The sequence below is a fragment of the Cetorhinus maximus genome, chromosome 12 (genome assembly GCF_964194155.1).
Source record: "Cetorhinus maximus chromosome 12, sCetMax3.hap1.1, whole genome shotgun sequence".
NCBI lineage: Eukaryota > Metazoa > Chordata > Chondrichthyes > Lamniformes > Cetorhinidae > Cetorhinus > Cetorhinus maximus.
The window spans coordinates 80,671,338-80,684,643 of record NC_135890.1 but is presented as its reverse complement, the minus strand read 5'-3'; the positions used below and the strand labels follow the sequence as shown (position 1 = coordinate 80,684,643).

The following is a 13,306-nucleotide window of genomic DNA, read 5'->3' as shown; positions in this document are numbered from 1 at the left end:
GGGTAGATTGGGAGATAGGTTAAAAGACATTCAAGGCTTTAAAAATAGAGCCATAGCATACGAAAGCTTGGAAGTTATAATTAACCTTTATAAAATACTGTTTTGGTCTCAAAAGGAACATTATGTCCAGTTCTGGGTACCACACATTAGGAAGGATTTGAAAGGAGGAGATTGAGAGGAGATTTCATAGAGGTGTTCAAAATCATCAGGGATCTAGACAGAGAGAAACTGTTCCCATTGCTGGAAGGGCTGAGAACTAGAGGACAGTGGTATAAGGTGATTGATAAAAGAACCAAAGGTAACATAATGAAAAGATTTTTGATGCAGCAAGTGATTAGGACCTGGAATGCACTGCCTGAGAGTGTGGTAGAGGCAGATTGTGACATTTAAACGGGAATTGCTGTTGCAGACAACCGCATGGATAGGATGGGCCAAATGGCCTCCTTCTGTGTCATAACCATTATATGATTCTATTTGTAACTGACTGTAGATATGCAGGTAACCAGTCACTGATGTTGGAGGAAGAGACAAAATACATGGTCCATTTTTAGGATTTTTACATTAAAATTGATGATACATTCTGGTTGACCTGAAGCACTTTCATAGAGTTACGGTGCTTAGCCAAAAGAAAATGAATACTAAAGTTACAGTTTGGATTTTCAACAGACCATCACATACTGAAAATATACTTTAATCAATCACACATCCACATCTTATCCCCCACACATCCAATTCACAAAGTCAGTCCACAGCTTGTGCTCAGTTCACAGATGCACTGTTACCCCAGCCCTGCCACAAAGAAACTCGCATCTCCCCTTCTAATGCAGTTAGGATGGGGCACTTGTTTCCTTTTGATTGGCCAAAGTGCCACTCGCACTTCCTCACCTCTTCTCCCAAAGCTTATTTCACATCTTCCAGCACATTATTAACCCCCATTCTCCCTTTTCCAGCATCCATTTCAACCTTTCATGAAATGGAGTCAATCCATTTGAATGTGCTGTTTCCAGCAGAACACTCTGCTGGTGATTTGGTCCACAGCCTTGGTGTCCAACAGCTTTTCTCTTCCGCCGGATTCCCGAAATGTCGATTTGTCTTGGCTGAGTTTTATCGGCATTTTGTGTTTCTGTTCTCGATTTGTAGCATCTGTGGTATTTAGCTTTTTGTAAACCAAAAGCTGTTAGAGATTTAATGTTTTAAATATTGTAGATGTCCGATTTAAAAGAGTAAAACCCGGAAGACTGACAAAGTTGTGGAGTGAAAAGAAGGTTGAATTTAGTGATAAAAACAGAAAATGCTGGAAAAGCTCAGCAGCTCCGGAAGCTTCTGTGGAGAGAGGAACAGAGATAATGTATCGCGTTCATATGACTTTTGTTCAGATCTAAAGAGAAGCCGAAATGTGATGAATTTTATACTGTTTAAGAGGTGGTGGAGCAAAATAGAAGGCCAGGGATAGGTGGGAGCTAAGAAGAACTTTGACAAATATGTCAAGAACACAAGACAAAGGGAGTGGTAATGATAGAAGTAAAGAATAAAGGTGCTGATAAGTGGCATAAAGGTAAGATAGCAGAATGTGTTAATAGCAAAACAAGTGGCAGTGCTCTGTGAAAGCAAAACATTGGATTCAAAAAAGGGTAAAAATAGAGGAAAGAGTTCAAGGTCTGAAGTTGTTGACGTCAATGTTAAGTCCAAAAGGCTGTAAAGTGCCTAATTGGAAGATGAGGTACTGTTCCTCTAGTTTGCATTGGACTTCACTGCTAAAAGGTCAAGGTCAGACATGTGAGCATGAGGGCGAGATGGTGTATTCAAATGGCAAATGACAGGGAGGCCTGAGTCATGCTTGCACACTGAGCAAAGGTGTTTCACAAAGCGGTCACCCAGTCGACGCTTAGTCTCCCCACAGTGGAGGAGAACCCCCATCCACCCAACACCGAATTCTGCATGGCAAACACTTCATAGCTGCCTACAGAAGAGAGTTTGTGAAATGTAGCAACAGCTTCACGAAAGGGAACGCAGCCCTAGAGAAAGAAAAAAATCTCAAGAACAGCCCTGACACATGAAAACAAGTGGTTGATACAGGCTTTGTCGCTTTAGCTGGAGGAATGTTCAACATAACTCACCAGTATTGAAGGAAAGTGCTCAACCAATGATCTTTTTAAGGCAGCTGGGACAATGGTCCCAGTTAAAAGGTGGACTTTTACATTATAATTAATCATACGTCCAGGTTAACTTTAAGCACTTCCATAATTCACAATAAATACATTTTTAAAAGTGCTTAACAACAATCCGAGCTAAAGGTGCGATTTGGATTTGTACCCGACCATCATTTAACTAACTGTACCCATCCAATCTCAAAGCCATATTTAATCCCACACACAACTCACAAAATCAATCCACATTTCCTGGATCAGTTCACAGGCACACTGTCCCCCTGAACCTTTCACAGAGAAACTCTCATCTAAACATCCAATTCAGTTAAATTGCTCTGAGAAAGAGTCATAGGGACACGAATGTACTTCTCTCACCACAGATTCTGACAGACCAGTTGAGATTTTCCAGCATTTTCTGTTTTTATTTCAGTTAAACTCATATTCTTTTATTATTTTCCTTGGATTAAAACGCCACTCCCATTCTCCAAATCTTATTCCACATCTTCCAGAACATTATTAACCCCATTTTCCCTTTTCCAGCAACCATTACACCCTTTCCTGAACTGGAATCAATCCATTTGAATGTGCTGTTCCCAGCACAACGCTCTGCTGGGGATTTGCTCCACAGCCTTGTTGTCCAGGAGCTTTTCTCTCCCACCGAATTCCCGAGACGCTGACTTGTCTTTGCTGAGTTTTATCAGCCTTTTGTGTTTTGGTTCTAGATTTGCAGCATCTGTGACATTTTGCTGTTTTGTCAATCAATAAGTATCAAATAATTAATGTTTTAAATATCTCAAGTGCCCGATTTCAAAGTGAGAAATCTGGACGTTCGACAAATCTGTGGAATGAAAAGGTTGAATTGAATCAGGTAAAGGAGGAGCTGAATAAAGATGTTGGATTGTGTGATAATGGTTTTTGAAACAGGGTAAATTGTGGATGTTCTGCAGAAGGTGAAATGTTTTGAAAGTGTAAAATATGAAACGCTTCACGAATTTGCGTGTCATCCTTGCGCAGGGGCCATGCTAATCTTCTCTGTATCGTTCCAATTTTAGTGTATGTGCTGCCGAAGCGAGCACGAATCACCGCTGAGTATCAGCGCCTTATTAATGCTCAATATTCAACATGCTTTTTGCTTACACTAACTTCATTTCCTCTGGTTAAGATTTTTTTCAACGGTACATTAACGTTCTGCTACAGAATAATACATCAAACAAATTGTGCTACCACCACAATGGGACTTTTACATTTTGGGCCTTCCAAACATACACACTGACAGGAAAGCACATGTCCATGCAAAGCATTCTGCTCGCCTAGTTTCCCCAGGTCACAGCTCCCCCTTCGAACATGTTGGTGAAGTCAATCCATTCAGCATCAGGATGCAGCCAGACAGGCCATCAAGGGATCCCTTCAAACATTTCCAGAGTAGTTAGCACACGAGTGCTCTTAGCTGAAACCACCTTGTCGTTTACCAACTCTGTAGTGTCCAATGTCATTCATCAAAGGTATATGGAGTCATAGAGTTATACAGCACAGAAACGGACACTTCGGCCCATCGTGTCAGTGCCGACTATCAAGCACCAATCTATTCTCATCCCACTTTCCAGCTCTTGGCCCATCACCCTGTCAGCTATTGTGTTTCAAGTGCTCCTCTATATACTTCTTCAATGTTATGAGGGTTCCTGCCTCTATCTCCCCCTCAGGCAGTGTGCCCCAGTCTCCATCTACCTCTGTGTGAAATATATTTTCCTCAAATCTTCTCTAAACCTCCTGCCTCTTACCTTGAATCTCTGCCCCCTGGTTATTGACATCTCTGCTAAGGGGAAAAGTTTCTTCCTATCTGCCCCATTCAATGCACCTCATAATTTTGTATGCCTCTATGAGGTATTCCCCTCATCCTTCTCTGCTGTAAGGAAAACAACCCTAGCCTATCCAGTCTCTCTTCATTGCTACAGCCCAGGCAACATCCTGGTGAATCTCCTCTGCACCCTCTCCAGTGCAATTGCATCCTTCCTATAGTGTGGCAACCAGAACTGCACACTGTACTGCAACTGCGGCCTAACTTGCAGTTTATACAGCTCCAACATAACCTCCCTGCTCTTATATTCTATGCCTCGGTGAATAAAGAAAGTATCTCATATGCCTTCTTAACCACCTTATCTAGCTGTGCGGCTGTGTTCAGGGATCTATGAACATGTACACCAAGGTCCCTCTGATCCTCTGTATTTCCGAGGGTCTTACCTTTCATTTGTATTCCCTTGCCGTGTTCGCCCTCCCAACATGCATCACCTCACACTTCACAGGATTAATTTCCTTTTGCCACTGCTCTGCCCAACTTATCAGCCCATCTATATCACCCTGCAATCTAAGGTTTTTCTCCTTACTATTTACAACACCACCAATTTTCGCTTCACCTGCGAACTTACTGATCATGCCTCCTATATTCATATCTAAATCATTAATATACACTACAAACAGCAAGGGTCACAGCACCGATCCCTGCGGTACACCACTTGTCACAGGCTTCCAATCGCAAAAATAACCTTTAACCATCACCCTCTGCCTCCTGCCACTAAGACAATTTGGGACCCAATTTGCCAAATTGCCCTGGATCCCATGGGCTCTTACCTTCTTGACCATTCTCCCATGTGGGACTATCAAAAGCTTTACTGAAGACCATGTAGGCTACATCAACTGCACTAACCTCACCTACACAACTAGTCACCTCCTCGAAAAATTCAATCAAATAAATTAGACATGATCTCCCCCTAACAAAGCTATGCTGATGATCCTCGATTAATTCCTGCCTCTCCAAGTGGAGATTAATCCTGTCCCTCAGAATTTTTTCCAATATTTTCCCTACCACTGATTTTTGACTCACTGGCCTGTATTTACCTGGTTATCCCTAATACCCTTCTTGAATAATGGCACCACATTCGCTGTCCTCCAGTCCTCTGGCACCTCTCCTGTGGCCGGAGAGGTTTTGAAAATTAGTGTCAGAGCCCCTGCAATCTCCTCCCTTGCCTCACATAGCAGACTGGGATACATCTCATCAGGGCCTGGGGATTTATCCACTTTTAAGCACACTAAAACTGCTAAACCTCCTCTCTTTCGATGCTAATTTGTTCAAGTACATCACAGTCCCCCTCCCTGATTTCTACACCTCCATCATCCTTCTCCATAGTGAATGCAGGTGAAAGGTAATCATTTAAAACCTCATCTATGTCCTCTGGCTCCACGCATGGATTTCCACTTTGGTCCCAAATGGGCCCTACTCTTCTCTGGTTATTCTCTTGCCCTTAATATATTTATAAAATACCTTGGGATTTTCCTTTATCTTGCCCGCCAGTGTTTTTTTTATGCCCCCCTCCTCGTTCTCCTAATTACTTTTCTAAGTACCCCTCTACACTTTCTATACTCCTCTGGGGCCTCCACTGTTTTCAGCCTTCTGTATTTGTCATAAGACACCTTGATTTTTCTTATCCAATCCTCTATATCCCTTGACATCCAGGGTTCCCAGGACTTATTGGTCCCAACACAAGAACATAACTCAGGAGATGTCCACAAGGGTGAAACAATCAGCAAAGAATTCTGCATGTCGGACACTTCATTGCTGCCAACATGAAGGAGTTTGCTAAATGTAGCAACAGCTTCAGGAAAGGGAACGCAGCCCTAGAGAAAGATAAAAAGTCAAGAACAGCCCTAACACATGAAAACAAGTGGTTGATACAGGCTATGTCACATTAGCTGGAGGAATGTTCAACATAATTCAGTAGTATTGAAGGAAGGTACACAAGTAATGATCTTTTCAAGGGAGCCTGGGGCAATAGTCCCAGTTAAAAGTTGGACTTTTACTTTATAATTAATCATACATTCTGCTTAACTTTAAGCACTTTCATAATGGACAATTAATAATTGCTTTCAAACTTAGAAACAACAACCTGAGCTAAAGTTACATTTTGGTTTATAACCGAACATCATTTAACTAACTGTACCCATCCAATCTCACAGCCACATTTAATCCCACACGCAACTCACAAAGTCAATCCACACTTCCTGGATCAGTGCACAGGCACACTGAACGCCCTGAAACTTTCACAGAGACACACTCAACTCCACTTCCAATCCAGTTAAATTGCTCTGAAGAAGAGTCATAGGGACTCAAATGTCCTTCTCACACCACACATTCTGCCAGACCTCTTGAGTTTTTCCAGCATTTTCTGTTTTTATTTCAGTTAAACTCGTATTCTTTTATCATTTTCCTTGGATTAAAACGCCACTCCCATTCTCCAAATCTTATTCCACATCTTTTGGCACATTATTAACCCCCATTTTCCCTTTTCCAACAACCATTTCACACTTTCCTGAACTGGAGTCAATCCATTTGAATGTGCTGTTCCCAGCAGAATGCTCTTCTGGTGATTTGCTCCACAGCCTTGTTGTCCAGGAGCTTTTCTCTTCCACCGAATTCCCGAAATGTCGACTTCTCTTTGCTGAGTTTTATCAATGTTTTGTGTTTGGCTTCTAGATTTGCAGCATCTGTGACATTTTGCTGTTTTGTCAATCAATAAGTATCAATAATTAATGTTTTAAATATCTCAAGTGCCCGAATTAAAAGTGAGAAATCTGGACATTCGACAAATCTGTGGAATGAAAAGGTTGAATTTAATCAGGTAAAGGAGGAGCTGAATAAAGATGTTGGATTGTGTGATGATGGTGTTTGAAACCTGGTAAAATGTGGATGTTCTGCAGAAGGTGAAATGTTTTGAAAATCTAAAATATGGAACGCTTCACGAATTTGCGTGTCATCCTTGCACAGGGGCCATGCTAATCTTCTCTGTATCGTTCCAATTTTAGTATATGTGCTGCTGAAGTGAGCATGCATTAGTGCTGAGGATCAGCGCCTTATTAGTACTCAGTATTCAACAAGCTTTTAGATTACACTGACTTCATTTCCTCTGGTTAAGTTCTCTTCAATTGTACGTTAACGTTCTGCTACAGAATAATACATCAAACAAATTGTGCTACAACCACAATGGGACTTTTACATTTTGGGGCTTCCAAACATACACACTGACAGGAAAGCACATGTCCATGCAAAGCATTCTGCTCACCTAGATTACCCACGTCACAGCTCCCTCTTCGAACATGCTGGTGAAGTCAATCCATTCAGCATCAGGATGCAGCCAGACAGGCCAGCAAGGGATCCCTTCAAACATTTCCAGAGTAGTTAGCACACGAGTGATCTTGGCTGAAACCACCTTGTCGCCAACCAACCATACTTACCTGGCAGGGGAGAGACCATGATCATGATTCTGCCAGGGCAAGGTCGGGAAGCAAATGCTATAACCAAAAGAATCCCATACCATGGGGTATCAAACACCGTCCGAGTCACGGTGAAGGACAGGGAAGGAGGAGCACCTATGGATCGGGCCTTCTTCGCCAGGAGGATCCTGTTAAAGGTGTGTGGTTTTGAAGCTGCGGAGATCTACACCCTGCAGGACTTCCCCAGCGCTGGATATTTTGATGTGTCGTTCAAGCGAGTGACAGACTGCGTCAAGCTCCTGAAGGTGTTCGAGGAGAAGAGAGACCTGCCAGAGGTGAAGATCCTGACGGTGGAGCCGCTCTTTGCTCTGCCGTTGCAACGGGACCGGGTGGTGATGGTGCATCTTTACAACCCCTTCATCCCTGTCGCCGACGTGCTCACCTTCCTCACCAGGTACTTAGATAAGGTGGGGAGCTGCACCGAGGTTAGAGACGATTTGGGGATCTGGACAGGCAAACGCCAGTTTAAGGTCACGCTCAAGACCGACGGTAAGGGAGCCACCTTCCACCCTCCTTCCAGATTCGCTATCAGGGGAAGCCGTGGCTACCTTGTCTACGCTGGGCAACCCAAACATTGTCACTCATGCGGCAAGGCTGGTCATGTGGCGGCCAACTGCAGCACCTCCCTCTGAAAGAACTGCAAACAGGAAGGGCACCAGACAAAAGACTGCAAACAGGCTAAGTGCTGCAACCTGTGTGGCGAGGCAGGTCACCTCTACAAGACTTGCCCCAAACGCTGCCGTACTTACGCACAGGCAGCCAAAGCCAACGAGGGGGAAGCAGAAGAAATGCTTTGTGTCACTCCAACCACCAAGGCCCCCAGGGAGCTCAACGGGACAAAGGAGGACACAGAGGGAGACAAAGTGGAGGAAAAGATTGAGGCAACAGATAGCCAATCAACAGCACTACCCCCTGAACCTCCCACTCCTCAGGACAGCGAATCAATGGAGGAGGAGGAGGCAGCAGTGGAAAATCAGCAGGGGGAGTGGCAGACGGTGAAGAGAGCCAAACGGAAGAAGGGGCTAAGAAGGAACCAAGCCACTTTCCAGACAAGTGGCAAGAGGCGTCTCCCATCCGACATGGATGACAAAGGCAGCAGCTCTTCGGACGAAGAAGTGCCAGGGCGGCGCCGACAGAAGAAGTGGCAAAGCTCTAGGGAGTTGGAGGACGAGACACCCGAGGTCCAGAACATTGGAGACAATGTGGAGACCAGCGCACCCCAACTTTGCCTACAACCCGAAGAGGCCAGTGCACCACAGCCCCAGGAATCTGGGAGCAGTGAGGCAATCAGCGCACCCCAGCTCCGGGAAGCCGGGAGCAGCAACGCCCCAGAGGGGGTGAGGTTTGGAGAAGCTTCTCCAACAAAGGTCATCTCAAACCCCGCTCTCTGCACAGACCCCGAGATGCCACCCGAGCAGAACACTGCCAATGAGGATTTCCTCAGCCCATCCAAAGTGAAGGAGCTTGAGCACACTACGGGTATGAAGGAGCAGACTAAAGGTCTGGGACTCTCAGAGACAACAGGTTTGGTAGGAGAATAAATGCTTTAAAATGGGTTTAAAGATTGTATCCATAAATGTGCGTAGCATTAAATCTACTACGCGATGTGTTGCGACCTTGGACTACCTTGCCAAGGTCAAAGCTGACCTGTTGTTTCTGCAGGAGTGTGCGATACCGCACCTCAGCTCCTACAGGCAATGGTCACGATGGTGGTCCCACGGGCCATCGATCTGGTCGGGCGGAAACGACTCTCGTTCCTCCGGCCTCGGTATTCTGCTGCGGGGAGGCAACTTCACCATCTCCGAGGTTAAGGAGGTGGTGGGCGGGCGCCTCCTCATAGCAGATGTAATGTACAAGAACGCTCCACTCCGGTTAATTAATGTGTACGCCCCGTCACAAGGGGCCGAGCGGCTGGAGGTTTTTCAGCAGCTCCCACTGCTGCTGGTGACCTCCAGGCCGGTCATTCTGGGCGGTGACTTCAACTGCATCATCGATGCGGCTGGACGATCCAGCAGGGCCGACAGCAGATTGGACATTACGTCCAGATCCCTAATGGAAACAGTTAAGGATGCCAAGCTGCACGACGTCTTCAGCAATCCTGCAGACGGAGCACAGCGTAGATACACCTGGTCGCGGCCAGAAGGGTCCATCCGTTCCAGGATAGACTTCCTGTTTGTGTCCCGTGCATTCGCAGTCAGATCCACCGACGTCAAGCCGGTGTTTTTCTCTGACCACTGCCTCCTACTGGCTGACTGCCACTTAGAGAAGGACCAGAGGGTGGGCAGGGGTGCATGGAAGCTAAACGTGCAACTGCTGACCCCAGAGAACATTGAGGAGCTCAAGAGGGATTACAAAGGTTGGAGAACCATGAAACCCCTCTTTGAGTCCCTGACACACTGGTGGGAAGCGATCAAGGGAAACATCAAGAGGTTTTTCATCCTCAAAGGCACCCAGAAAGCTAGAAAGGAACAGAGGGAAATGTCTCGACTCCAGAAAAACATGCAGAATCTGCTCCAGCTGCAGTCGATAGGGGTCGATGTCAAGGAGGAACTCCAAGAGGTGAAGAGCCAGCAAGCCTCGATCTTTGCCTCGGAGGCCTCCAAGATCATCTTCCGTTCCAGAGTCCGCTCAGTGGAGCAGGATGAGACGTGCTCACGTTTCTTCTTCCAAAAGGTACACAGAGAGAGCTCTGTGATCAGCAGCCTGAAGGAAGAAGACGGCTCAGTAAAGTCATCACTCCAACATTTTGAGGATCAGCAAATCCTTTTATGCCGGATTGTATGACGTGAAGCCCACGGACAGCACGGCCTCCCAGTCCTTCCTGTCCTCTATCACGGAGGTCTTAGACGACAGTACGCGGGAGAGCCTGGACAAACCGCTAACTCCTGATGAACTGACTAAGGCCCTTGAGTCCTTCGAGAAGAGTAAAACTCCCGGAAGCGACGGCTTGCCGGCAAAGTTGTATTCGGCTCTGTGGGACTGGATCGGCCCAGACCTGCTAGAAGTGTACGAGAGAATGCTCTTGGCCGGCAGTATGTCAGAATCCATGAGGAAAGGCATTATCACCCTTATCTACAAGCACAAGAGGGGAAGGGAGGAAATTAGAAATTGGCGACCCATTTCACTGTTGAATGTGGACTATAAGATTCTGTCCAAGGTCATTGCCAATAGGGTCAAATCCACTCTGGAATTGGTGATCCACCCTGACCAGACCTGCACTGTGCCGGGCAGGAAGATCTCTGACAGCCTCGCACTGCTCATGGATACGATTGCCTATGTACAGGACAGGGGTGTGGACACCTGCCTCATCATCCTGGATCAGGAAAAGGCCTTTGACAGAATATCCCACACCTACATGGTGGATGTGCTCTCCAAAATGGGGTTTGGGGAGGGAATTCGAAATTGGGTCCAACTGCTCTACACTAACATCAGCAGTGCAGTCTCAATCAATGGGTGGGAAACAGATAGCTTTCCGATTAAATCTGGAGTCAGGCAGGGCTGTCCTCTCTCGCCTGTTCTTTTCGTGTGTTGCATAGAACCCTTTGCTGAGTCTTTCAGGAAGGATCCGGCATAAGAGGAGTGACGATCCCAGGCAGTGGAGGCACTCAGGTCAAAGCCTCCCTGTACATGGATGATGTCGCCGTCTTCTGCTCGGATCCGCTGTCGGTGTGCAGACTGATCCACATCTGCGACCAGTTCAAACTGGCCTCAGGAGCCAAGGTAAATCATGGGAAGACCGAGGCCATGTTCTTCGGGAACTGGGCTGACCGATCCTTTGTCCCCTTCACTGTCAGATCTGACGGCCTGAAGGTGCTGGGGATATGGTTCGGAGGGACCAGGCCATGTGCTAGAAACTGGAAGGAGCGAGTGTCTATGGTGAAAAGGAAACTGGGCATGTGGGAGCGACTCTCCCTCTCCATTGCGGGTAAGAATCTGGTCATCAGGTGTGAGGCATTCTCGCTGTTGCTGTATGTGGCGCAGGTCTGGCCTAATCCACACTCCTGCGTGATGGCGATCACCCGAGCCATCTTCCGCTTTATCTGGAGGTCGAAAATGGATCGGGTCTGCAGGGACATGATGTACAAGCCTCTAGATAAGGGGGGGAAAAAACGTGCCCAACATCGCCCTCATACTGATGGCCACCTTTGTGTGTGGCTGCATCAAGTGGTGCGTAGACCCTCAGTACGCAAACACCAAGTGTCACTACGTGTTGAGGTTCTACCTGTCCGCGGTGTTGCGAAGGATGGGTCTGGCCACTCTGCCGCGGAACACTCCAAGTAGTTGGACCATGCCGTACCACCTGTCCCTCGTGGAAAAATTTATGCAGAGAAACACCTTTGACCACAAGTCCAACAGGCAGTGGTCAGCACGTAACATCTTAGAGGCCCTGAGGGAAAAGGAGAGGGTGGATCCTGTGGGATGGTTCCCTGAGCAGACTGTCAAAGTCATTTGGCAGAATGCCTCATCGCCAGAACTTTCCAACAAGCACCAAGACGTAGCTTGGCTGGTGGTGAGAAAGGCCCTCCCCGTCAGATCATTCCTACACGCCAGGAGTCTCACCCCCTCGGCACATTGCCCTCGAGGTGGCTGTGGGGGGGAAGAGACCGTTGTTCACCTCCTTGTAGATAGTGCCTTTGCAAAGAAGGACTGGAGAGAGATGCAGTGGTTTCTGTCGAGGTTCATCCTGAGCAGTTCTGTGACACAGGATTCTGTGCTCTACGGGCTGTTCCCAGAGACACACACCGAGACAAACATCAACTGCAGCTGGAGGATCATCAACTCGGTGAAAGACGCTCTTTGGTCTGCCCGAAACTTGTTGGTCTTCAAGCGCAAAGAGATGACCCCGACCGAGTGTTGCAGACTGGCACATTCCAAAGTCCAGGACTACGTGATGAGGGACGCACTGAAGCTTGGGGTAGCCACCACAAAGGCACAATGGGGAAGGGTCGCTGCCTAAGACCTTTCTGCCACAGCGCACCGAGGGATTGGGAACTGTTTAAATCCCCTCGGGCTGTACAGCTCAAAATGAATGTCTGCAAATGATTGTAATATTGTTTGTACTGATGCACCTGGTGATACATGTTGTAAAAGTTGAACCTGATTGTATTGTTGTGTTGGTGATTTTGAAATGCTTAGGAATGTGGTCGAAGATATTTTATGAATAAAGTATATTTTTGCAAAAAAAAAATCAGGATGCAGCCAGACAGGCCAACAAGGGATACTTTCAAACATTTCCAGAGTAGTTAACACACGAATGCTCTTGGCTGAAACCACCTTGTCGTTTACCAATTAAGTAGTGTCCAATGTCAGCAATCACAGCTATAGCACCACTCGAGAGCCGTGCACATCGGTGCAAGAATCAGCAAATAATTCTGCTCTGACGAACCTGACTCGAATCGACTTCTCGCACCACAGATTGTGACAGACCAGATGAGATTTTTTAGTATTTTAGGTTTCTATTTCAGTTAAACTCGTATCTTTTTATTATTTTCTTGGATTAAAACGCCACTCCTATTATCCAAATCTTATTCAACATTTTCCAGTACATTATGAACACCCATTTTCCCTTTTCGAGCAACAATTACACCATTTCCTGAACTGGAGTCAATCCATTTGAATGTGCTGTTCCCAGCAGAACGCTCCGCTGGAGATTTGCTCCACAACGTTGTTGTCCAGAAGCTTTCCTCTCCCACCGAATTCCCGAGACGCAGACTTGTCTTTGCTGAGTTTTATCAGCCTTTTGTGTTTTGGTTCGACATTTGCAGCATCTGTGATATTTTGCTGTTTTGTCATTCAATAAGTATCAAATAATTCATGTTATAAATATCTCAAGTACC

The 13,306-nt window shown here is 46.3% G+C and overlaps 1 protein-coding gene and 2 non-coding genes across 3 annotated transcripts in view; all 3 read right to left on the bottom strand.

The window, feature by feature from the left end:
* LOC144687635 (synergin gamma-like) overlaps positions 1-13,306 on the bottom strand; it is a 450,053-nt gene that overhangs the window by 163,663 nt on the left and 273,084 nt on the right. The gene's annotated exons all lie outside the window — the stretch shown is intronic.
* LOC144688092 (U6 spliceosomal RNA) lies at positions 3,117-3,223 on the bottom strand. Its single transcript, XR_013578301.1, has one exon. It is a non-coding gene; the product is annotated as a U6 spliceosomal RNA (small nuclear RNA).
* On the bottom strand, positions 6,919-7,025 carry LOC144688145 (U6 spliceosomal RNA). Its single transcript, XR_013578351.1, has one exon. It is a non-coding gene; the product is annotated as a U6 spliceosomal RNA (small nuclear RNA).